We start from the raw sequence: 27,083 nt of genomic DNA on the forward strand, positions 1-27,083 counted from the left end.
AATGGGAGCCTGAAAGTACTAAATGAGTTTTGGTATATGGGTAGCAAAATAAGCGACAATGAGAGAAATAAACAGGATATGAAATACAGACTGACAACTGCAATGAAAATTTTTTATGAGAAAGACAAATATGTCACCATAGCATATGAATTTAACTGTTAGGAAGTATTTACTGTAAGACTTCTCTGCATTGTAGGTTTATATGGATGGGAAAAGTGGGAGATAAACAGTAAACAGAATAATACGAGCTTTCAAAATGGGGAACTACCGAAGACTGCTTAGGATTAGATGGTAAAATGAAGAGGTACTGAATAAAAAAGGAAAGAAAAGACGTTTATGTGTCATTCTGACTAAAATACGGGACCGGTTGGTAAGGCACCTCTTGGGGCATCAAGGAAAAGTTAATTTGCTAATGAAGGGAAGTGGGTGGAGTAGAAATTATAAGAGTGTGAACAAGGATTGACTACTACTGTAACCAAGATCAAATTCATGTAGATTGCAGCGGTCACACATACACGAAGAGATTTGCACAGGATGGAATAGTGTGGAGAGCGACATTAAACATGGTTCAGCATGAAGACCACAGCAGCAAGGGTACGAAACAAATAACTCAACCACAACTCAATTGTGGTAGAGCTAAAACTAATTCCGGAAGCTGCTCTGCGGAAGCCAATCCACATTTCCAGATTAAACCGCCTGACAAGAAAACTGAAGCACCCAGAAGATGTGGTCGGATTCAAGCCAACTTGGTACACATGCACACAATCTGCGGGTATTTAAACACATAGATTTACAACTCTGTGACGGGTACTACGGCCACCAGATTTCATTAGTTTCCCTCATATATAGTGTTGTTACCAGGCCTTGCAGGATACATAAGGGGTGTGAAGAGGGTCAGATTTTGAAGCGTGACCGCGAAGGACATGAAAATTCAGAGACAGCGTTATCAGCACCTGACAAGAGTCTTAAAGCGGACCCACTGTACGACTTCATGTGGCCGGTTGGTCGAATCGTGCAATATCCAGATTTGTGGGGCATTCGGACGTGACAGCGGACCCCTGTTGGATTGCATGGGACCGTCAAGGCAGGCATGTTACGTTATTTTATGTTATGTTAACCGAGGACCTAGAAACGACGGAGAGGCTCCGTCCCCGCCGCAGCCGCAGTGGTCCGCAACCCCACGACGACTACCGCAGTCCACTTCACCCCTCTGCCGCACCGCACCGAACCCAGGGTTATTGTGCGGTTCGGCCCTTCGGTGGACCTCCCAGGGAACGTCTCACACCAGACGAGTGTAACCCCTATGTTTGCGTGCTAGAGTACTGGTGGTATACGCGTACGTGGAGAACTTGTTTGCCGACATAGTGTAGCTGAGGCGGAATAAGGGGAACCAGCCCGCATTCGCCTAGGCAGATGGAAAACCGCCTAAAAACCATCCACAGATTGGCCTGCTCACCGGACCTCGACACAAATCCGACGGGCGGATTCGTGCCGGGGACCAGGCGCTCCTTCCCGCCCGGAAATCCAAGACAGGCCTCCTCGTCGTCGAGGTTCAGGTAGCCACGTCTAATCAACGCGCGGCATGATCGCCATATGGTGCACGAAGCACGCCTTCACCGCTCCACATTCGCACCTGCCATTCAGGAACAAGTAATGGAATCCTTCTAACATTCTCTGTCGTTCCGCACCGCTACAAGTAGCGGTCGGGCTAGGAAATTGCTGTCCCATAGGTAGCATGTCTGCCGTTAACAGAGCAACACAAACGGCTGCGTCTGGAGTCATGTTGTAACCTAGAAGCATGGATTGCCGATGACTGGCGTTGCATTGTGTTCAGCGATGAATCGTGCTTCTGCACTACCCCGGATGACCACCGTTGGCGAGTATGGCGGCGAACTCTGGAGAGGTCACATTGTTCCAGTGTTTTGGAGAAGATGTGAAGTTACTCCTAGCGCTATGAGGTGCGGAGCCATCGGGTATGACTTCATGCCACGGCTAGTAGTGATTGAGGGAACTCTGGTGGCACAATAGTATGTAACGAACAGTCTGCGCCGTCATGAGTTACCTCTCATGAGAAAGTACCGTGGAGCCATTATTCTTGAGATACTCTCGTAGCCAGCAAGACCCCCAGATTGGCCCCTTACAGAACTTGCGGTGGACGATCTCGGACATCAACTGCATGCCAGTGCCACTAATCAGTACATCAGAACAACTGTGTGCCAGCTAGCCTCGGGTGATGATACAACAGCTTGGACACCCTTGGCAACCGAATCATTTCATGGATTCAGGCCAAATGGCAGATATTAATAAGAGGGCTCATACTGTGGAGATGTTTGTAAATTTGACTGTTTTGTAGTCACTGAAGCAATATCGCATATCTTCTCATTCCGAGAAGTTTCATTTCGTTTTCTCTCCATTTCTAGGTGCTTCACTTATTTGTAGGGCAGTGAAGGTTTGGGGTATTTGCACATCAACCAGAAAACCAGAAGCGGTATTGGGAAATTCGTTGGCGGGAAACTGTATTTGGAAGCGACGTAAACGTGTCGTAGATGAGTCAACGAAATAGGACCACTGCCCAGAGCTTTGTAACACGGAGGGGCGACGACAACGCAGGAAGTCGCTGTGGAAGGGTTACTGAGATTTGAGACAACTCTCGGCGAGGGTCAGGAGCACGCCATTCCATCTGCGACACAGTAATTGTCCCGACTCCCCCCAGAGAGACGGCAGCGGGGCGACGTTTGCACAGCGCGACTGCGGGATCGGATGTCCCCTTTGTGGCGCACGGACTCGTTTAATGGTTCCGTCCGCGGACGCTAATTGTTTCCGTGGCGAAGCGGAGGCTCTGGTCTCGTCTGTCTGCCCACGGGCCCTATCTGCTCGCAGTGTTTCTCGCTCTGTGCTGCAGCTGCAGCGACACACGGCTGCTCTCCCCGCTACTCTCAGAACGTGAAACTAACGATCGCCCGCACTCTCCAGCGCGTTCACAGCTGTGCATACAGGAGGGAACCGACATATGGGGTAGACTATTACGACGGCATGCCAACAGCGACACCAATACAATCAGTGGTTAAAAGGTATTTTTCAAACACTACAGCATTATGAAGCTTCATTCTGGAAACCTCCCCCAGGCTGTGGCTAAGCCATGTCCCCGCAGTATCCTTTCTTTCAGGAGTGCTTGTTCTGCAAGGTTCGCAGGAGAGCTTCTGTAAAGTTTGGAAGGTAGGAGACGAGATACTGGCAGAAGTACGGCTGTGAGTGCCGGGTGTGAGTCGTGCTTCGGTAGCTCAGATAGTAGAGCACTTGCCCGCGAAAGGCAAAGGTCCCGATTTCGAGTCTCGGTCGGGCACACAGTTTTAATCTGCCAGGAAGTTTCATATCAGCGCACACTCCGCTGCAGAGTGAAAATCTCATTCTGACTACAGCATTACATGGTCCAGTCACATTAACCGCCCATGTTCGACGTCAACGTGAAATCACCACATGCCGGCCGCTGTGGCCGAGAGCTTCTAGGCGCTTCAGTCCGGAACTACGCGGCTGCTACGGTCGCAGATTCGAATCCTGCCTCGGGTATGGATGTGTGTGATGTCGTTAGGTTAGTTAGGTTTAAGTACTTCTAAGTCTAGGTGACTGATGACCTCAGATATTAAGTCCCACAGTCCTTAGAGCCATTTGAACCAGTTTTGCAATAGCCACTCACAGATGGCTAGTGGTTGCAGTAACTGTGCAGGCTACATAAAGCGTGTCTAGGGGAATGCGAAAAACAGTACAGTCGTTGTCGTATTGCGGAAAACGAGCGTTTGAATGGATATGCAAAACGGCAAGATGGTTCGTTTTCGGTGCATGTCCATTGGCTTTCTGGCCAAGGCTGGGTTCCGCTTAATAGGTCAGGCGTCCTCTGCATTGACACATAGTCAGATTCAGAAAATATCGTTCTTGTGACACACAACTAGCTCTTTATACTCATGAAGTAATGAGTGGTATCAACAGAGGATATCAAATTGATTCCATATTTTTAGATTTCCAGAAGCCTTTCGACATCGTTCCTCACAAGCGTCTTCTAATCAAACTGCGTGCCTATGGAATATCACCGCAATTGTGCAACTGGATTCGTGTTTTCCTGCCAGAAAGGCCACAGTTTGTAGTAATAGACGGAATGTCATCGAGTAAAACTGAAGTAATATCCGGCGTTCCCCAAGGAAGTGTTATAGGCCCTCTATTGTTCCTGATCTATATTAACGACATGCGAGACAATCTGAGTAGCCCTCTAATACTGCAAACAGCAAGAGAGGAATATTTAAAAAACAGAAATTTGTTAACATCCAATACAAATTTAAATGTTAGAAGGTTTTATTTGTCTGCAGTCTTGTCTCGTAGTGAGTCATGGAAGGTCAAAACTGGAGACAACAAAGTACTATAAAATTTTTATATTTACGTGAAATGTATTAGCAGTCTGCGAATCAGCTGTATGATTTACTAGAAATACAGGAAAATTTGTGCCAGACCGGAACTTGAAGCCGCATTTCCCGCTAATCGCGTGCGGTCTCCTTAACCACTTCGTCTATCCGAGCATACCTCCAGGACTGATCCAAAATTCCACTTATCTTAGTGTCTGGTACATACTGCTCGCACATTACCTGATTACAGCACAGGGTGGAACAATGTTTCGTTCGTCAGTCCGCCCTTTCTTCGGAATGAAATACAGTTATTGCAGTGTCTGTATCTTACAGTGTATATGTGGACACTGTATGAATACAGACATTATAACCATTAATGATGTATCCATGCCTCAACAGAATAAAATGACAACATATTTGTGTCTCTGTGCGGGAATCACGAATTGCGCGGGCTTAAGGGTTTGACTATGTGACATTGGAACTTTGGATTGGTCCTGGACGTCTGCTCAGGCAGCCACGAGAATACAGGTTCGCGGCCCCCTCTGGCACGAATTTTCATATGTTTACTAGTACATGGTAGAGTTAATGTACAGCAGTATTTGCAAACTGCGAATACATTTCATGTGTGTAATATGGCCGTAGATTGTCAGCAGTCGAACTTCACAGTCACTGTAAAATACACTGAAAGTGTGAAACGCAGAGTGCAATAATTGTATTTTTGGAATTTGTTGCTATAGAAGAGTGCTGAAGCATAGGTTGGTGGATCGAATAACTCGTGAGGAGGTTCTGAATCTATTTGGGGAAAAAGTATACAAAGGCAGCTCCTTTGAAAGGGCACGGCCGATTTCCTTCCGAATCCTTCCCTAACCCGAGCTTGCGCTCCGTCTCTAATGACCTCGTTGTCGACGGGACGTTAAACACTAACCACCACCACCAACCACAAAGGCAGCTTCGGCTTAAAGAGGGGACCGGCGGATGGGGCACATCCATCGTCAATTTGATATGGTGGGAACTGTCGGGGTTGAAAACTGAAGGAGGGGATCAAAGCTCGAATACAGTAAGCACGTTCAAACAGATGTAGGGAGCCGTAGTTATGCAGAGATGAAGAGCCTTGCACAGGATAGAGTAGGATGGGGAGCGGTATCAAACCGGACTGCAGACTGAAGACAGCAACACTACACATTATTAGACGAGAGTTGGTAAAACTAGGAAAAAAACCGCTAGAAACCTATTTCCGGAAACAAATATTTTTTGAGATTGGGGTCATTCTACCCTGTGATATCCTGGCCCACATCCAGCAGCGATGCCAGTGGGATGAAAATACACTAAGTGTCCGATCTGTTCCTTTAGGACTTCAGTAGCCTCATGAAAACCAGCATCTTGAAAATTGCTCCACCCAAAGCAATAATGCATACGTGGAAACCACACGTAGTAAACGATCTTTATTTTTCTCGACCGTCCGAAAGTCTCTCTCCTGGTCACCTAGAGCACTGAACTAAATGGCGTTCTTTTAATCGCCAACGCTCTAGTGTCTGAAGATTCAGATTTAGTCTCCAAAAATGGGGATTTGCAGTCGTCAGTACCAACTGCGACTGCGCAGAGGTGCAAATCATGGAGCACTTTTTCTGCTGCCGACTATGTGCCGCGTCCTGTGCTGGGGAACGTGTGCTTCGGAATGCTCCAAACATCCTGAGGTTGCCCGCTTTTTGTCACTAACGTTGCAATCTTCCACGCAGTGATACCCGAACATGTTTATTTTAAACTTCTTGTTTTACTTATTGCATTTTTTTCTTTGTACTGACACATTAGACACGAAGAAAGATATTTCAGTTGTTCGTGGTGGATTAATCTCATAAACTTTATCTCTCGAGCAACTAGACATTTCGAGGGATGGTATGTTTTGGAAGTGAACCATTAATAATGATGGTTAATCCTCCTGTGTGGGATGTTGCTCCGCCCTCTTCAAATACAAAGAAAAAGTCTACTTATTTAGTATGCTCTGTGTATTTCGCGGAGTAAAGAAGTTTCCAACATGCTAGTGTCCTGTGAAGCCACTACCAAAGCATCACTAAGAACATCTTCGCAAAAATAGGTCCTGTGATCGCTAATGGAGACACGGCTCACTCTACGGTAATTTTAGTGTTGTGGGAAAGCAGCCGATACTGGTGTCTAGGATCCATGTAGCTACAGAGTCTAATATTCAAGTTGTTGACGTGCCCGGTTAAATGTAAACGGTCTTCGTCAGTCAACCATAAACTGTTTCCGTGTCTTCGTATCGATTTATTCAGCCAAAAAATCCATCGTAGAATTGTCTTTATGTCACAAAATCTGTACGTGTAAGAATCTCGACAATTTGGATTTTGAGTGGAGGAAGTTGCGTATCATTGTGTAACATTCGTGTAATCGTTCGGATGGGAATCCTAAATTTACTGCTATGTACGCGAGCTTTGAGATATGAACTTCTTCCAGCCGCATCTCATGCACTCCCTATATTTTTGCAGAGTGTTTTCTGTCGAAGAAGTCTCTTCAAAATAATCAAACTGCTTTTTAATCTCTCAGACACTGGTACTAGTGGATTACGATAAATTCTAAAACGGTTACTGGAAAAAACGATGCGTTTATTCGTCATAATTACTGTTTAAATAAAAAGCTTTGACGGTGTGATTCTGAGAAGTCTGCCGATTCATATCTGCGAAACGCTAAGGACTGGAACTTGACCAAGACCACCTCCCAACGACAGAGCACGAATCTCGCGCTTTTCAAAGTCGCTCTTTGTCCTGCCCCATTGTGTACATTACGTACACAGAGTCATCATGCCTCTGTAAAGGGATCATTTCTGCTATTGACATTTGTTTCAATTCTTGGCCCTATTGTAGGTTGGAAAAAGAACGGTCGTCGTACTTTGAGGGGGCTGGATTTTTTGGAGATGGTAGGATGCGGTTGCAAGAGAGAGACCACAGGGATATGTCTAGAGGGGCAAGTTATGTTCAGCTGCCACTGTCGTGAAGTCCTAAACAGGGTGTTAGGGTTATAAGTGCAGGTACTTTAGTGTGTCACTAGTTTTTTCTTTGCGTCTAACAGTCTTTCCGCAGACACGTCACATAATTTACTGGTTCAAAAATCAAATGGCTCTGAGCACTATGGGACTTAACATCTGATGTCATCAATCCCCTAGAACTTAGAACTACTTAAACCTAACTAACCTGCCATCCATACACGAGGCAGGATTCGAGCCTACGACCGTAGCGGTCGCGCAGTTCCAGACTGAAGCGCCTAGAACCGCTCGGCCACTCCGGCCGGCCATAATTTACTACCTGGTGTTTTCTGCACGGTCATAGCTGTACCATTGAGTAAACTACGCCTGTCAGTATAGACTAACCGTTCTGCGATCACACGGCCACACTCCAACACGTGACCCGCTGCCCAGTTGGAAAAATGCATTAATGACTTGCTCTTGCCATACATGGTTCTACCCAACCTAAAATCATACTACTCATAATAGCTGTAATTATTGGTCTGCAAATTAAGTAAATACTGATGTAATGTTGTTCAATACGCTGTTGCCAGTCACCAATAAAAATATCTGCACCAATACTTCTAACAGCCTGTACGTTCAATGACTTTCGCTGAATGGATGCCCTGCAGTGTGGTATGAAAGGCACCTACACTGATGACCCAAAACTTTGCGAATAAATGCTTAAAAGTATGTTGATCCATCTTAAAACCGCAGTCAGGTGTGATTCTGCGCGGCTTAGATTCAGGTTCAGATCAGTATAATTTGGAGGCCAAGACATCAACGTCATTAAGAAATCAATGTGAGCTCATATTCATCTTTTGGATTTGCAGGTCTTGTATTTTTTCCCTGTTTGGAGTTAAAATAATTGGATTAGATTCCAATGCTGGCTTTGTGAAATGCACGGTTATCTTGCTGGAAGATGCTATCGTTATTGGAGAAGACATCAAGCTTGAAGGGAAGCAGGTAGTCGGCAGTACAGTTCATGTTGTCCAGAACTGTCATGGTGGCTTCAGTTACTACCACGGGCCCCATGGAAGCCCAGATGTCTGTCTCCCTTAGGGTAATACTGCCCCTACCAGCCTGCGTCCACGGGGTGGTGCACGTTTCGAGCAGTCACGATCATTGACCTAATGTAACAAGAAACTTGATTCATCCTACAAGACGAAGAGTTTCCGTTGATCCACAGTCGTTTCGATTGCCCCGTCCCACTGCACTCGTAATCGACTGTGTCATTGAATCAACGTGTGAACACGTAGGTGTCGTGCGCTGCGGAATGTTCAAGAACGTGCGCAGAACAGTGCAAAGTTGATTATGTCAATGGATTTACCTGTCTGGGATACTATCACCGCTGGAATGATATCCCAACCGCCTCTGCTCCGTTTATACACTTCCCTTACCGCGCGATGTGCCCACAACGGCATCAGGTGGCATTGAACCTTGCAGTAGGCCACGGTCTTCCATAATGTTTCTCTCATTAGTGTAGATTTATATTACATCATTTCTGATACTAGTATTTGTTTTAATTCTTGGCTGTAGTGAAGGTCGAAAAAATATTGTCCTTGACTTAGGTGCACAAGTTTTTTCGTGGGACACTACACAGAAAACTTAAACCCGAAAGTTGGAGACCTGGAAGGGATGGAGGGGGGAGGGATTAGGGTGGGGATGGAAGAAAGAGCAGGAGAAATGTCCATATAGGGAATGTTATATTCGGTTGCCACTGTTGCTGAGTCCTGCATTTTCAGTCAAGTTTCTTGAATCGATGCGCTGCACCGTACAGTACTTACACGGTGAAAATTAGTTACGAATTACGGCGTGCACGCCCTTTATTCTACATGTAAACGTCACTACAGATATTCCGATTTAGGTTATGACATGTTCGGTATGCTTGCCATCCTTGGCGATGACGTGGCGCAGACGAATATCGAAATTCTGCATGGCCCGCTGAACCGTCGGAACATCGATGCTGTCGATGACCTCCCGAATGGCTGTTTCCAGCTCAGCAGTGGTTTTGGAGTTATTGCTGTACACCTTGTCTTTAATATAGCCCCACAAAGAGAAGACATGTGTGTTAAGATCCGGAGAATGTGGCGGCCAATCGAGGCCCATGCCAGTGGCCTCTGGGTACCCCAGCGCCACAATGCGGTCCCAAACTGCTCCATCAGGACATGAAACACCCTCCTGCTTCGATGGGGTCGAACTCCGTCTTGCATGAACCACACCTTGTCGAAATCAGGGTCACTTTGAATAATGTGGATAGAATCAGCTTCCAAAATCTTCACTTACCGTTCGGTAGTCACCGTGCCATCAAGGAATATCGCACCGATTATTCCGTGACTGGACATTGCAAACCACACAGTGACCTGTTGAAGTTGAAGAGACTTCTCGATCGCAAAATGCGGTTTCTCAGTCCCCCAAATGCGCCAATTTTGCTTATTGAGGAACCGATTCAAATGGGTTTCGTCGCTAAACCAAACCATGCATGCGCATTCTAATTTCCATCATACCCTGCGGCCAAACCTGCAGTTTGAACGCTCTAACGCAAATCGTTCAGACGTTACGACGATTTTATCCCCTATAGTTGGTTCAAAATGGTTCAAATGGCTCTGTGCACTATGGGACTCAACTGCTGAGGTCATTAGTCCCCTAGAACTTAGAACTAGTTAACCCTAACTAACCTAAGGACATCACAAACATCCATGCCCGAGACAGGATTCGAACCTGCGACCGTAGCGGTCTTGCGGTTCCAGACTGCAGCGCCTTTAACCGCACGGCCACTTAGGCCGGCTATCCCCTATAGTTCAATAACTGTCACCCTGTACATTCCTCATTGAAGGATATCGACGTTAACAACAAACAGAGAAGAATATTAGAATCGCTACAGGAACGACAGATACGATCGAGTGATGCGTTTCTCTACGCCTAGGTGAAGAAAAAGACGTGGTAGGCCGTCTGGCTTCAGGTAAGAGCAGGATAGATGGTCTGCCACACGATGCGAATATAGCGGCTCCGTTCGAGTCGGCTGCCCGTGCATCTGTAGCTCCCACGGGTGCCATTCTGCTGCTACATGGTTGGCGAACTGTCGACGGAACGTAACATGGCAGCACATGCGTTCGAAACTGAGTGGTGCCACGATGTCACACCCGATATGACTAACAGTGTTTGGAACGCGTGTCAGACAAGAGAGCTTACGCAGGATGTCGGAGAAGCCAAGCGGATCTCTGAAGCATACTCTTCCGCATAGGGAAAGCACACTAACTTACCCAAATCATGGACCATTTGCGAATCTCAATAAAGTATCTTTGTGAAAGGGTTTACCTCTCTGAACCACAGAACATGGCTGTATACAGGTATGATACGAGGTGTGGCTAGAAAAAAACCGGACTAGTACTGGTGAAACAATAAAACGAATGCAATAAGGCTGAAAGTCGCGTGGCCTGTCACGTGACTCTCGCTCCGCCTACTGCTCGAGTTTCATCTGCCTCCTGCACTCAGTCTGCCCGTGGCGTCTGTTTTAAGTAGTTGACGTTTTGTCTGTGCGTCGGAAAATGTTGAGTGTACAGAAAGAACAGCGTGTTAACATCAAATTTTGTTTCAAACTAGGAAAATGTGCAAGTGAAACGTTTGTAATGTTACAACAAGTGTACGGCGATGATTGTTTATCGCGAACACAAGTGTTTGAGTGGTTTAAACGATTTAAAGATGGCCGCGAAGACACCAGTGATGACACTCGCTCTGGCAGACCATTGTCAGCAAAAACTGATGCAAACATTGAAAAAATCGGTAAACTTGTTCGACAAGATCGCCGTTTAACAATCAGAGCAGTGTCTGAGTTAACAGGAGTTGACAAGGAAAGTGTTAGGCAGATTCTTCATGAAAGTTTCAACATGAACAAAGTGTGTTCAAAAATGGTTCCAAAGTGTCTCACAATTGAACAGAAGGAACGCCGAAGAATGATTTGTTCTGAGATCCTGGAAAACATTGAAAGTGATCCCACCTTCTTACAAAATGTTATTACTTGCGATGAATCGTGGTTTTTTACTGACGATCCCGAAACTAAGCGCCAATCGATGCATTGGAAAACTCCTGGTTCTCCACGACAAAAAAAAGCACGAATGTCAAAATCGAAATTCAAGGCAATGATGATTGTTTTTTTTTTTTTTGACATCAAAGGGATTGTGCACATTGATTAGGTACCAGAGGGACAAACAGTGAATCAGCATTACTACATTAGCGTCCTGGCTACCCTACGTGAGCGAGTACGGAGAAAACGGAACGATTTATGGAGAAAAAAGTCATGGATCCTTCACCAAGACAATGCCCCAGCTCACAGTGCGTTGTCAGTGAAGACGTTTTTGGCAAAACACAACATTCCCATCTTAGATCATCCACCCTACTCACCTGATTTGGCCCCCTGTGACTTTTTTCTTTTCCCTAAAGTCAAGTCAGCTTTGAAAGGAACTAGATTTGAGACTGTTGAAGCAGTAAAAGAAAAAGCGACGGAAGTAATGTATGGACTTACCGAAAATGATCTGCAGCATTGCTATGAACAGTGGAAAATTCGTATGGAGCGGTGTAGAGACCGAGGAGGAGAGTACATTGAAGGAGATAACATGAAATTGTAAATAATTGTAAATAAATGTTTTTTCCAGCATCAGTCCGGTTTTTTTTCTAGCCGCACCTCGTATATCTTTATGCCAAATTCAGAAGAACGCAAAATCCTCAAGACTGGCTAAGTTTCACGGAAGCTCGAAATTTAGTGCGGAGGTCAATGCGAAATGCTTTTAACAGTTTCCACAATGAAACATTGTCTCGAAATATGGTAGAAAACCCAAACAGATTCTGGTCGTATGTAAAGTGCACAGGTGGCAAAAAACAGTCAATACCGTCACTGCGCGATGGCGATGGAAATGTTACCGATGATGGTGCCACTAAAGCGGAGTTACTAAATACAGTTTTCCGTAATTCCTTCAAGAAAGAAGACGAAGTAAATATTCCAGAATTCGAAACCAGAACAGCTGTTAGCATAAAAGTAGATATCTTAGGTGTTGCGAAAGAACTCAAATCACTTAAGAAAGGTAAGTCTTCCGGTCCAGTGGTATACCAATCAGGTTCCTTTCAGAGTATGCAGACACAACAGCGCCATTCTTAGAAATCATATACAACCGCTAACTTGACGAAAGACTGTTCCTAAAGACTGGAATGTAGCAAGGTCACACCAATATTCAAGAAAGGAAATAGGAACAACCCATTGAATTACAGACTCATATCACTGACCTCAATTTGGAGTAGGATTTTGGAGCATATACTGTAATTGAACATTATGAATCAACTTCAAGAAAATGACTTATTGATATATAACCGACACGGATTCAGAAATTGTTCTTGTGCAACACAGCTAGCTCTTTGTTCCCATGAAGTAATGAGTACTGTCGACAAGGGATCTCAAAAAAATGGTTCAAATGGCTCTGAGCACTATGGGACTCAACTGCTGAGGTCATTAGTCCCCTAGAACTTAGAACTAGTTAAACCTAAGGACATCACAAACATCCATGCCCGAGGCAGGATTCGAACCTACGACCGTAGCGGTCTTGCGGTTCCAGACTGCAGCGCCTTTAACCGCACGGCAAGGGATCTCAGATCGATTCTATATTCCTAGATTTCCATAAGGCTTTTGATGCCGTTCGTCACAAGCGACTATTCATCAAATTGCGTGCATAAGGTGTATTCTCAGTTGTGTGACTGGTTTCGTGATTTCCTCTCAGAGAGGCCACAGTTCGTAGTGATAAACGGTAAATCATCGAGTAGAACCGGACTGATATCTGGCGTTACGCAAGGTAGTGTCATAGGCCCTCTGCTGTTCCTGTTTTACATAAATTATTTAATCTGAGAATCCCCCTTAGATTGTTTACAGAGGACGCTGTAATTTACCGTCTACTAAAATCATCAGACGATCAGTTCCAATTACAAAATGATCTAGAGAGAATTCCTGTATGGTGCGAAAAGTAGCAATTGGCACTAAACAAAGAAAAGTGCGAGGTCATCCACATGGGTTCTAAAAGAAATCGGATAAATTTTGGGTATACGATGAATCGCACAAATCTAAGGACTGTCAATTCGACTAAATACCTAGGAATTACAATTACGAGCAACTTAAATTGGAAAAACCGTATAGATAATACTGTGGAGAAGATGCGCTTTGTTGGCAGAACACTTAGAAGATGCGACAAACCCACTAATGAGACAGCCTACATTACACTTATCCGTCCTCTGATGGAATTTTGCTCCGCGGTATGGGATCCTTACCAGGTAGGATTGACAAAGGACATCGAAAAAGTACAAAGAAGGGTAGCTCGTTTCGTGTTATAGCGCGATATGGTTGAGAGTGTCACTGATATGATACGCGAGTTGGGGTAGCAGTCACTGAAACAAAGGCGGTTTTCTTTGCGGCGAGATCTGTATACGAAATTTCAATCACCAACTAATTTTGTTGACACCCACCTACTTAGGGAGAAATGATCATCCTAATAAAATAAGAGAAATCAGAGTACGAACGGATAGATTTAAGTGTTCCTTTTTCCCAAGCGCCATTCGAGAGTGGAACGGTAGAGCAGAAATATGAAAATGGCTCGATGAACCCTCTGTCAGGCACTGAAGTGTGAATTGCAGAGTAACCATGTAGATGTAAATAATGGTGGAATAGGAGGTTAGTCCAACAAATAACTTTCTCAGGTATACTGCACAACACAATTAAAGGGTGACTTTTTCGAGTCTCTTTAACAGTCTCTCATTGCGACGCAGAAGTTTGAAATTTGGCTCAAATGCCTTACAAACTTCCTCTGTAATGGTGGAAAAGCGCGGCGCTTTACGATGTCACCCTCGAGCTCGACGATGCTTCCAACAGCAACGTGTGGACACATACTGAAAAAAGCCACTAAATTTCGCCACAGTTGTTCCCCCAATGTGACAATGGACGTGTCACACGATGAGGAGGAGTCATACCACTTCCTACCCATCTTTTCTTGATACCTCTGCGTTGGAAGTCAGAACCGCGACGCCCAGCTTTGAAATCACGCGGTTGTGTGTGGCCGACGAAAACATTTCAGAGACATCGACACTCAGAATAGAGACGGAAAGGCCTCTGGAAGTGGCATAAATGGCGCCAGTGTAATCACCCCTTCCCCTGTGGCGTTGATTCCCACACATTTTATGGTCGAATAGGTCGCAGTGCGATGAGCAAGAGGACAAGCTGCTTGACAACCCTAGACATTGCTGACGCCCTCCTTCTTTCAGAACATCGTGGACCGCAACGCCATTGAACGTGATTGCACCACTTTGGAGTGTAGCGCTACCGTAATCTTTTCTCTGGTGTTCAGGGCTGAACCATTAAGGACCGTTCAAAACCATCATCGTCATCATCACCTTGAATAGTTTCCAGCCTCTGGCCGGATATGTTTGCAACATAAGCCTCTACATCGTCTTCTGTGTTGCCACCATCTCTCCGTCTTCACCATGGTCCAGTCTTCTTTCATCTGGACGCATTCCTTCACTCCTTTCAGCCATCTCTCTCTCGGTCTTCCTCTTGGTCTCTTTCCTTCCAGTTTCATCTCGTGTACCCTCCTGGGTATTCTCTTCTCCTCTTCTCCTCCATGCCACTACCATCTCAGCCTCGATTTCTCTATCTCCTCCTGTAATGGTTTCACTTTCATTAACTCTCTGATCCTCTCATTTCTTAACCTGTCTATCTTTGTCACTCCAGCACTGTTCGTCAAGAATTTCATTTCACTAGCTTGTACTTTACTTTTCTCTCTTCCTTTCATAACCCAGGTTTCGGATGCATAAGTCGGGATCGGGACATAGTATGACCGGTGTATAAACTTTTTACTGATTTGGGGTACATCCTTGCTCCATATCAGGCTTCTGATACTCTTCCGAAATGCTTCTGCTTTTCTCCCCCGCTTGTTTATTTCTTTGTCGTTTTCCATCTTTCTGTATCAGGCTTCCTAGGTACTTCAAACTTCTCACTCTCCTCAATCGTTCCCACCAATTGTTATTCCAGTTATTCCTCTCTCCTTCGTTCTTGTTGGTTGATAATCATCTCACTCTTACTTATACTAAATTTAATTCCATATTCTTGTACTATTCATTCCCATACGTCCAATTGCTCTTGTACTTCCTCCTCCTTCTTCCCCCAAATCATCAGATCCTCTGCTGTCATCTTACCTTCACCACTTACTTGTGCTACTCTACTCATTATATCATCCATCACTACAATGAAGAATATTGGTGAAAGTGCACTTCCCTGCCTCAAGCCATTCTTTTGTTCAATCCAAGCTGATCTCTCTCCTCCCACTTTCATACAGCTCACACTTTATGGTACATTTCCCTTATCCTCCAAATAATATGTTTTGCTACTCCTCTGTTCTCCAAGGCTTTCCGCACTTTACTTCTACGTACAATGTCATAAACTTTTTCAATGTCCAGGAAGGTCATTATTAGATCTATTCCATATTCATAATGCTGTTCCTGCTGTTGTCTTACAGTAAAAATTAGATCCATCGTGGACCTTCCTGTTCTGAAGTCATGTTGCTCTTCTCTCACCCCTCCTTCTACTTTTGGTCGAATTCGTGCTTCCAAAATTATTTTCAAAAATCTTTGCACAATGACTCATCAATGTTATCCCCCAATAGTTCTTGCACTCTTTTCTATTTCCTTTCCTAAAGATAGTGGCAATTATTCCCTTCCTCCAGTTTTTGGGATCATCTTCTGTCTCCACACAATTTTAATTACTCGACATAGCCATTTTATCCCCACCTCTCCTGCTGTTCTCACCATCTCTACACTTAGCTCATTCAGACCTGGTGACTTCCCTCCCTTCATCTTGAACAAGGCCCCTTCCACTTCTACCCATCTAAGATCTTTTTCTATTTGCTCTACCTCCTCTTTTTTCTCCTCAGCTTGATTCTCCTCATCCATGTCTCCATTCGGGTTCACGAGTTCTTCAAAATAATCCTTCCACATATTCTTGAGTTCCTCCTTATTCTCTACATCTTGGCCAATTTTGTTCAGTATTCGGGCATAATCTGTCGTACCGTTCTTCCTCTTACTTTTAATCATCCCATATAACTCCTCTTTTGAACCTTCACTACCCTCCTCCATCATTCTGTTTGTTCCACCCACTTTCTTCTCTCCTCCGCCACCACTCTTTTTCCTTCTTTCTTTCTTGCTTGATATTCTTCTCTTGTCTCTACTGTTCTCTTCTGGAACCTTACTCTAAAGGCTCTATTCTTCTTCTGTACTATATCCTTTGTTTTATCAATCCACCAGGATGTTTCTTTACATCTCTTTTTGTTGCTTGTCCTCCCACATATTGCTTCCGCCGCTGTTACTAATGTTTCCTTGATTTCAACGGATGTCACGTGACATCCGCTACGACCAAATACAACGAACAATAACGAACAACGTTTCACGGTGTTGAACTGCTAAGCGGGCGAGACGTGTTCACGCCTACCTCGCGCCAGTTTATTTATTTATTTTTCTTCGCATATTCGCCGTACACAAATTTGTGTCTGTTTGGATGGTATAACGTCCGTTTGAAACAGCGAGGTGTAAGAAAGGAACCTACCCTGAGAATTGATTTTGCGCAACTACACTGTTAGCAGCCGAAAGGAAGTGGCTTTCCAATGGGAACCGCAAACGTTTGATGACAAGGTGACAAGTCAACCGAATCCTCCAAAGGAAAACACTTTTGGTGTGTCATACACGGCATTAGTGACAGTAAGTTTGTCATATGACAGGAGTCTCTTATCGACGCACCCAATTTGTACGCCTGGTAAGTGAGTGCGATATGCCTCCTTGCCCGATTTAGGACTTGTTATGAATGTAAGTGTGATCACTCCCAAGAAAATGATGAAAACATAATAATTTCTCAAATGAGTTGCAACAAATGGATGCAACAATTTCACAATCACGCAGTTTCTTCGTGCTCTGCCAGAACATATATTCTTAACGTTTTTGAAGTTGCGTTCCGTTTTGAAAGTTTGGACTCTTGAATTCCTTGCCGGCTGGTGTGGCCGAGCGGTTCTAGGCGCTTCAGTCTGGAACTGCGCGACCGCTACGGTCGCAGGTTCGAATCCTGCCTCGGGCATGGATGTGTGTGATATCTTTAGATTAGTTCGGTTTAAGTAGTTCTAAGTTCTAGGGGACTGATGACCTCAGATGTTAGGTCCCATAGTGCTCAGAGCCATTTCAGTTTTGAATTCCTTTGTTATAACATAGTTCACGCCCGTTTTTTTGTTGTTTTCATTTCTGTGAAGATGTCTATATGCTATTCGCCTGTCCCCAGTATTCATCACATTTACGTGCAACGGTCACGTGTTCTTACCACATGACTCACATTCTATAACCAATGTATAGTATGACAACTGCCAAGACTACAGAAAGAGAACAAACGTTTCAATGACCGGACGGACAGTTCATAATGTTGTGAAAAAAAAGTAAATAAGTGGTACGACAGAGTTTTGAACACGGCTCATCCCATGACAGTCCAATACCATACCTACTACACCATGACGCCGTGGCTGCTGAACTTTCGTCTTTATTACTCTTGTTAACCTTGGACCGTTCACTGTTTCGCACTTCTTGGTCTTGGACCGTTCACTGTTTCTACTTTACTTTTTCACAGTCCAGTACTCCTTCTTCCTGTTTTCATGCTTGATCAGTTTTTGACAGGCTATCAACTGGGCCATCTTATCACTAAATCTGAGGGGTGAGGGAGTGCGGGTGGGAGGGGGGGGTTGCGATGGAGAGTTGCCCTTGGGAGAAAAATCAGCAACACTGGCAAAACTCCAGATATAGCAAGGCTTACTTTGCAATATCTCTTGTCTGCATTACTGGGTAGGCCCTCTGCAGCACAAAGCCTGAAGGGAAAATTTCAACACCGGCGTTGCTATGAACAATAAGCAACTTTGATTGCTCCTCTGCAAGCTGGGGCTGAAACGACGCCAGCTGCAGGTGTAGGCAGGCCAGAGGCGTTACCAACGCTGCCGTCCTTTATTACGGGCCACCTTGTAATTCCCCCACCTCCATAGCGCTCGGTAAACGCCGTCTCGCAGAACAAACGACGAGCGCGGAGCGCACCTGCAGTCGGTCAGGTAAGCGGGGGTTCCCCGCCGCAGCTACGCGGCACTGTTTTCAACGTACAACGGCCGGCAACCGCGGAAGTGAGCGCTAAAACTGCTGTCCGAGAAGGTCGCGATTTCCCGGTCGACCGAACGACTCCACAGCAAGACTCGTAGCTTCACAGATCACCGCCAGGAGAAAGCAGGATCGTTTCGGGGACAGCGACTACAACAAGAGCGCCGAGAAACTAAGCTCCATTTGGTCTGCAAAGTTTAATGAAGACAGACTGATATCGATGCTGAATGCTCTTCTCCTCCCCCGAGAACCCCTTCAGCCATTCATTTCCTTTAACACCGCGAAGATGATGTACTGAGTGATTCTCGTTGTTAACTTCAGTTATTTCAGAAGCTACTGGAAAGATCAAAACAACTGTTTCCACAGTGAAAGTAGATTACGCGTTGTGTGCTGTGAATGCTGTGTGGCCCTATAAATTGTCCGACCAATCTTGATTGCTGAGATTGGAACAGGGCGCATAAAAATGGAAGTAGTAGATAGTAAGAACTTATAATTCTTATTTGTTGTTCCGTCTCAGCTGCACATTAATTGATTACGTTCCTACATTACGTAAAATCATAACATGATAATACAACGATACTGCGGCAGTATTGCTTCTTCTGATGTAGTGGATTACATTTGTATTTGCATTAAGCTGTCGGTTACAACTGCTATCGGTAAAAAATGACTGTTTAAATTAACAACTGTGTTTACAATATTTTCATGCTGAGAGAAATAGCAACTTGAAAAAAAAATGTAAAGTAATGAAATTTTGGGAATACATTTGTCTAGGCAACATAAGTGACTGACATTGCAAGATCACATAGTGTATCATTCCGTTCCTGCGTTTTGACAATAATTGAATTGTTTTCCACAACATTCCGCCATACTGCGCAGCAAGCACATCGTAACGCCTCCACATCTGTGTCTGCCACCTCACAAGTAATAGACCTCCTGCAAGATTACATATCATCCTCTACCATTGGTCAGAGACTAGCAGCAGCCGGAGTACCTTACGCGTAGACTGCCATTAACGCCACGAAACAGCTGCGTTTGGAGCGATACCGTGAACAGGAAGCACGGAATGCTGACGAGTAACAGCGCATTGTGTTTAGACACGAATCGCGATCCACACTACCCCTGAGGACCATCATCGGCGAGTATAGCAGCGAACTGGAAAGAGGAGCAATTGTTCCACAGATTTGGTTTTGGAGAGGCAGAGTGATGTTAATCCTGGAACCCGCCAGGTTAGCCGAGAGCGCTAACGCGCTGCTTCCTGGACTCGGGTAGGCGCGCCGGCCACGAATCGAATCCGCTCGACGGATTAACGTCGAGGGCCGGTGTGCCGGCCAGACTGGATGTGGTTTTTAGGCGGTTTTCCACATCCCACTAGGTAAATACCGGGCTGGTCTGAACGTTGCGCCTCAGTTACACGACTCGCAGACATTTGAAACACGTTCGCACTATTTCATGATTTGCACTAGATGCAGACAGCTGGGGTACACTGATTCTGTCCCTGGGGGTACAGGGTGGCGGCAGGAAGGGCGTCCGGCCACCCCTTCAAATCAACCATGCCAAGTCCGATTGTAACCACTCCGACCCTGCCAAATTGCGGGATAAGCGAAAGAAAGTGATGTTAATCCCTGTCATGGTGTGGGGACGCATTGAATATGATTTCATGTAGGGGCTGCTAGTGATTGAGGGAACTCTGAAGTTACAACAGTATGACACGGACATACCGCATCCTCATGTGTTCCCACACATACGACAGTATCATGATGCCATTTTTCAGCGGGTTCAAAATGGTTCAAATGGCTCTGAGCACTATGGGACTTAACATCTATGGTCATCAGTCCCCTAGAACTTAGAACTACTTAAACCTAACTAACCTAAGGACATCACACAACACCCAGTCATCACGAGGCAGATTTTCAGCGGGAAATGCTCGTTCACATGTGGAACGTTTGTCTTTGAACTGTATGAACTGTCTGCATGATGCCGAGATACTCCCGCCTGTCTCTCATAAAACACGTGAGGGACCAGTTGGAAGATTAACTCTGTCGCAGTGCAAGTATCCTGAATATTATGAACCCATTACAACAGTTCTGGGTCATGTTATCTCAGCTGAGATTAGAACAACTTTATTACAAGCTTCCTAATATTCAGAGCAGAGGCGATGCAACGTCCTAGCACTAAGCAGGCTCAAGTTCTTTGTAAATTTGAGTCGATTATGTAATCACTGAAATAACGTGACACACTGGAGTGAAAAATATCACGCGATACCTCGTAATATCGTGTCGGATCTCATTTCGACCGGCGTTTTGCACCAGTGGTATAGACACAACTAGTTGTTGGAAGTCCTCTGCAGAAATATCGAGCGGTACTGTCTCTACAGCTGTCCAAAATTGTGAAAGTGTTGCCGGTGGAAGAAAAAAAATGGCTCTGAGCACAATGGGACTTAACTTCTGAGATCATCACTCCCCTAGAACTTAGAACTACTTAAACCTAACTAACCTAAAGACATCACACACATCCAGGCCCGAGGCAGGATTCGAATCTGCGACCGTAGCGGTCGCGCGGTTCCAGACTGTAGCGCCTAGAACCGCTCGGCCACCCCAGCCGGCCCGGTGGAAGATTTTGTGCACGAACTGTTCTTTCTATTATGTCCCATAGATGTTCGATGAGATTCATTTCGGGCTATCTGGATGGTAAAATCCATCGCTGGAGCTGTGCAGGATGTTCTTCAGACCAGTCATGATGAACTGCGGTCCGGTGACATGGTACACTATCATCAATAAAACTTCGATAATTAATTGAGAACACGAAGTCCATCAGTGGCCGCAAATGATCTCGAAGTAGCCGAATATAACAATCTCCTGACAATGATCGGTGAAGTTGGACCAGAGGCGCCAGTCCATACCCCGAAACACAGACCGAGCTGCGTCTTGTGCAACTTGGATGCATGGCTTCGTGGTGTCTGGGCCACACTCGAATCCTATTTCTTATCAACAGAAATCGGGTCTCATCTGACGAGGGCCACGATTTTCCAGTCGTCTAGATTGGCTGGTTGGTTTGTGGGTGATTGAAGGGACCGGACTACTAGGGCCATCCACGAACTTGTAACACCCGCAAAGAATAAAAACAAATAATGGAGATGACAAGAGACAACACAGGACAAGAAAGACACAGACAGAGACCAGTAAAAGGAGTTAAAATCACACCAAATGTGACAGTGGTTGGCCCATTACAGAAACAAAAAGGAAAAGATAACCACCAAGAAACGCACTAAAAACCCAGTCTAAAATCGTAGGCTAAAGGCCAGACTCAACACAAAAAAAGGACAAACACTTAGTGATGTGTCGACAGAAGTGCCGACACAGTGTGGTTTGAGGAGACCGATATGCACGCTATAAGCTCACGCAGGATGGCGTGAGGTCTGAAACAGGATACGTAATGAATGCTATAAAGAAAAGTACGTAGCTTCTGGAATACCCAACTTCAATCCATCATTTGTATACATCGCTCTTGATGAGACATGCTTCATACGATAACTATCAATTGCTATGGCGCCTTGCTAGGTCGTAGCCACTGACTTAGCTGAAGGCTATTCTAACTATCTGCTCTGCAAATGAGCGAGGCTTCGTCAGTGTGCATCGCTAGCTAAGTCGTCCGTACAACTGGGGCGAGTGCTCGTAAGTCTCTCGAGACCTGCCGTGTGGTGGCGCTCGGTCTGCGATCACTGACAGTGGCGACACGCGGGTCCGACATGTACTAATGGACCGCGGCCGATTTAAAGCTACCACCTAGCAAGTGTGGTGTCTGGTGGTGACGCCACACTTAGATCAAGCGATAAAAACCCCTTGCACGAATAAAACTCAAAACTAAATCTGCGATTGCAAGATCATCTGACAGAAGTGCAGGTAGTGTATCAGGCAGCGCAAATGTCTGCCTGAGCTGAGTTAAAAGCGGGCAGTCCAACAAGATGTGGACCACCGTCAAAGCTGACCGCAGCGACATAAAGATGGGTCCTCGCGGCGCAATGAATAAATGTGCGTCGTCCAGGTGTGGCCAATGCGCAGCCGGCAGAGGACAACAGAGTCCTTGCGGGAGGAACACAAGGTGGAGCGCCACACACCAGTAGCCTCCTTGATGGCCCGAAGTTTGTTGGGCGAAGGCAGGGTGCGCCATTCTTCACCCCAGGTGCCAAGTACCTTCTGCCTCAAAACTGACCTGAGGTCACTCTCCGAAAGGCCAATCTCCAAGGCTGGTGCACCGACAGCCTGTTTGGCCAACGTGTCAACACGTTCACATCCCAGGATGCCGACATGATCCGGGGTCCACACAAAGACCACAGAGCGCAACGGGCAGGAGTATGGAGGGACTCCTGGATAGCCATCGCCATCACCAGACGAGAGCGAGGGGAACACTGGTCGATAGCTCGTAAGTCGTCTAGGGTCCACCCAAAATGGTCACAAGCCCCGGAGAGGCGCTGCAGCCAATGTCGTGCTGTTAGGAAAGACGCTGGCGCCGGTCGCCTGCTGCCATTGCCCATTAACGCCAAATTTCGCCGCACTGTTTTAAGGGATACGTTCTTCGTAGTCCGAAGTTTCTCTCTGCAGTTATTTCACGCTTTGTTGCTTGGCTGTTAGTACTGACAGCTGTACGTTAACGCCCTGCTCTCGGTCGTTAAGTGAAGGCCGTCGGCCACTGTATTTTCGGTGGTGAGAGATAATGCCTGAAATTTGGTATTGTCGCCACAGTCTTGACACTGTGCATCTCAGAATATTGAATTCCCTAACGATTTCCGATATGGAAAGTCCCATGCGTCTTGCTCCGACTCCCATTCCGCTTTCAAAGTCTGGTAATTCGCGTCGTGCGGCCATTATCGCATCGGAAACCTTTCACCATGGATCACTCGAGTCCAAATAACAGCTCGGACAGTGCACTGCCCTTTTATACCTTCTGTAGGCGACACTACCGCCATCTGTATATGAGCATATCGGTATCACATGACTTCTGTCATCACAGTGTACCGTCTGTAACCGTGTTTTGTTTCGTTTCCTCCTTCCCTTACCGGCGTTTCACATTTTTTTCTCAAACGGTGTGTTAATTTTAAATCCATTACCGTTTTTAGCCAAATGTAACGTTACTTTGCAAAATCCTCCGAAGTTCCTAACACACGGCTGTATGGCTTTCAAACCAAATGACAACAAATCTCCTCCGAATGCGAAAATATCACCACGATAAAATAAGGTAAATCAGAGCTCGTACGGAAAGATATAGGTGTTCATTCTTTCCGCGCGCTATACGAGATTGGAATAATAGGGAATTGTGAAGGAGGTTCGATGAACCCTCTGCCAGGCACTTAAATGTGATTTGCGGAGTATCCATGTAGATGTAGATGAATAATAATAAAAAAGTAAACGTATCGGACGCGGCATCACTGCTAGTGGCGTGGTGCCTGCCACGACTACGATCAGAGAGAGTCGCGGCCGGCCCGCCTGCTGTTACACGATGCCGCCAGCCTGCAGACCTCCCCTGAATACACCGACTGAACCGGAAATAGAGGGGAGCGCCGGGGTAGCCGAGCGCCGGTCAAAAAATGCCGGATTCCGCTGGCGGCCGGAGCACAGAGCAGAAGGGAAGTGACAGCCGCGGCTGGGAGCTGGAAACTGCTCCTGTCTGCAGGCGGCGGCCCAATCTCCAGCGGCCACTGGCCGGGAAAATTGGATGCGACCGGCGGCCGCGTGTGGTGGCTGGCGGGGGGGGAACCCCCGAACTCCGGCTTGTTTTAGACGCGGCGTGGCCGCTCGCCTAATCCAGGTGACTCCAGTCTGGCGACGACGGTGCTCTCGCAAGAGCGTCCCAAACTCAGGTGACAGGTCGGACTGAACTTCAGATACGTTTCCTATTAAAACTAAGTGCTTTGTGGGAACTTGCATGGTGTCTCGCACACGGATACACCAGAGAGGCGGTGTCAGCAATCACAAGACGTCAGTGACTGGCAATCTAACAAGTCTGTGCAGCCATCGCAAACGTGGTGAAAACGAACGCAGCACCTACACAAAGATGGGAATAAAAATTTCGTACACTATTTGGTGCGATTTTTTTTTTCACAGTTCTGAGTTCACTCAGGTGTAGAAAGATAATTATTAGGTAAGTTTGAAACCAAGTCAATCATTATTGAAAACACAGTTTTTTATAGTATTCCGCATGAACTTCAACAGAAAGGGCGATTTACGAGGGCTGTCCAGAAAGTAAGTTACGATTGATCGCGAAATGAAAATCACAGTGAAAATCAGAAATGTATCATTTGTAACAGTTAGCTACTCCTTTCAGGTACTTCTCTGCGTAGTCGCCGTTCTGACTCAGACATCCGTCGTAGCGTTGTACCAACTTTCCAATACCCTCATCATAGAAGGCAGCCGCCAGTGCTTTCCGCCAATTCTCTACGCTGGCCTAAAGCTCGTTGTCTGTGCCAAAATGTTGTCTTCATAGCCAGCGGTTCGTTTGAGCAGAGATGAAACTCAGTGGGAGACAATTACGGGCTGTATTGTGGGTAACCAAACATTTCCAATTGAAACGATGCAGGAAAATCTTCATTGCCCCTGCAGAATGAGGCTGAGAATTGTCTTGAAGAAGAAACCGCACGACAGTTATGTAATGTTGGTTGCATAGCGTCAGGGGAAAATTCTCACCAGGCCCTCGTACTTGGCGGTAGACACTATTTTCTATAACACCTTTACGCGCTCACTAAGAGCTCAGGAATGAAAAGAGCGACATAATTCTACCTAGAGTCATACTAGAGACACTGCCCAACACACTTTTTTGCAAAGCTTTATCGGATTTTCGTAGTCGTTTCCATTTCGCGACCGATCGTAACTTAGTTTCTGGACAGCCCTCGTATATTCTCCAGAGGGCGTATTACGTTTCTTTCCTCAGAAGCGTGCGATCAGTGACAAGTTTTGAGTAGAATGAAATTTTCACTCTACAGCGGAGTGTGTGCTGATATGAAACTTCCTGGCAGATTAAAACTGTGTGCCGGACCGAGACTCGAACTCGGGACCTTAGCCTTTCGCGGGCAAGTGCTCTACCAACTCAGCTACCCAAGCTACCAAGCTCTTTCAGGAGTGCTAGTTCTGCAAGGTTCGCAGGAGAGCTTCTGTAAAGTTTGGAAGGTAGGAGACGAGGTACTGGCAGAAGTAAAGCTGTGAGGACGGGTCGTGAGTCGTGTTTGGGTAGCTCAGTTGGTAGAGCACTTATCCGCGAAAGGCTAACGTCCCGAGTTCGAGTCTCGGTCCGGCACACAGTTTTAATCTGCCAGGGAGTTTCAAGTTTTGAGTACTACCTACACTTCTCTCGTTGCCAAAACACAGCACAGTTTATAAAGTCCCACCTCACTAAAATGCTTAAGCAGCTGAAACTGTGACGAGATTCTGAAACAGTATATTATTAAACTGGTAACAGAGGACAAGGTAGTTCAATGATTAAGGCGAAGGAACTCCTTCTCAATATAAAAATAAACATGTAATATCTTCGCCAACGATGTTGTAAAATCCACCGCAGTTCTTGTTTCATCGGCTGTCCATGTTCCTTAAAAAACTGCATCATTTCACTGAAAAAATCTGTAGTTACTTGTATAGCGTGGTACATGAAGAACTTTGCGTATTAACCACAAAGTAGCCTCCTCCTTGTGTGATGTCATTTGTGAAAGAATCGTTTCAATATCTCGAGATGTTGATGAAATGCAAGGGATATTATCAACATTTCAGTCTTTCTCCATTGCTCGAGCGTCGAAGTAGAAGCAGTACTCACAATCTACTTCCTCTTGGCTCAAGATATAAGAGATTCCCAAGAGGGTTCCGTTCGGGAGCGTTGCTGCAGCGTATACAAGATGACAACTATCGAACTATACGAAATATAATCGTCGTAACTTCTGAACGGTTTGCGTTACGACGTTCAAACTGCACGGTTAGCCGCAGGAATTAGTATGCGCATGCATGGTTTGGTTTAGCGACGAAGCCCAGTTTCATTTGGGTGGGTTCGTCCATAAGCAAAATTGGCACATTTTTGTGACTGAGAATCAGCACTTCACGATCGAGAAGTCTCTTCACCCTCAGTGGGTGACTGTGTGGTGTACAATTTCCAGTCACGGAATAATCGGTGCGATATTCCTCGATGGCACGGTGACTACCGTACGGCACGCGAAGGTTTTGGAAGACGATTTCATCCACATTATTAAAAGAGACCCTCATTTCTACAAGATGTAGTACATGCAGGACGAAGCTCGACCCCTTCGAAGCAGGAGAGTCTTTTATGTCCTGGAGGAGCACTTTGGGTACCGCATTCTGAATCACGGGTACCAAGAGAGTACTGGCATGGGTCTCGACTGGCCGCCGTATTCTCCGGATCTGAACACATACGACTCCTTTTTGTGGGGATGTACAGCAATAACCCCAAAACCATTGCTGAGCTGAAAACAGCCATTCGGGAGGTCATCGACA

This window comes from Schistocerca nitens, chromosome 9, assembly GCF_023898315.1.
Source record: "Schistocerca nitens isolate TAMUIC-IGC-003100 chromosome 9, iqSchNite1.1, whole genome shotgun sequence".
NCBI classification, from domain to species: domain Eukaryota; kingdom Metazoa; phylum Arthropoda; class Insecta; order Orthoptera; family Acrididae; genus Schistocerca; species Schistocerca nitens.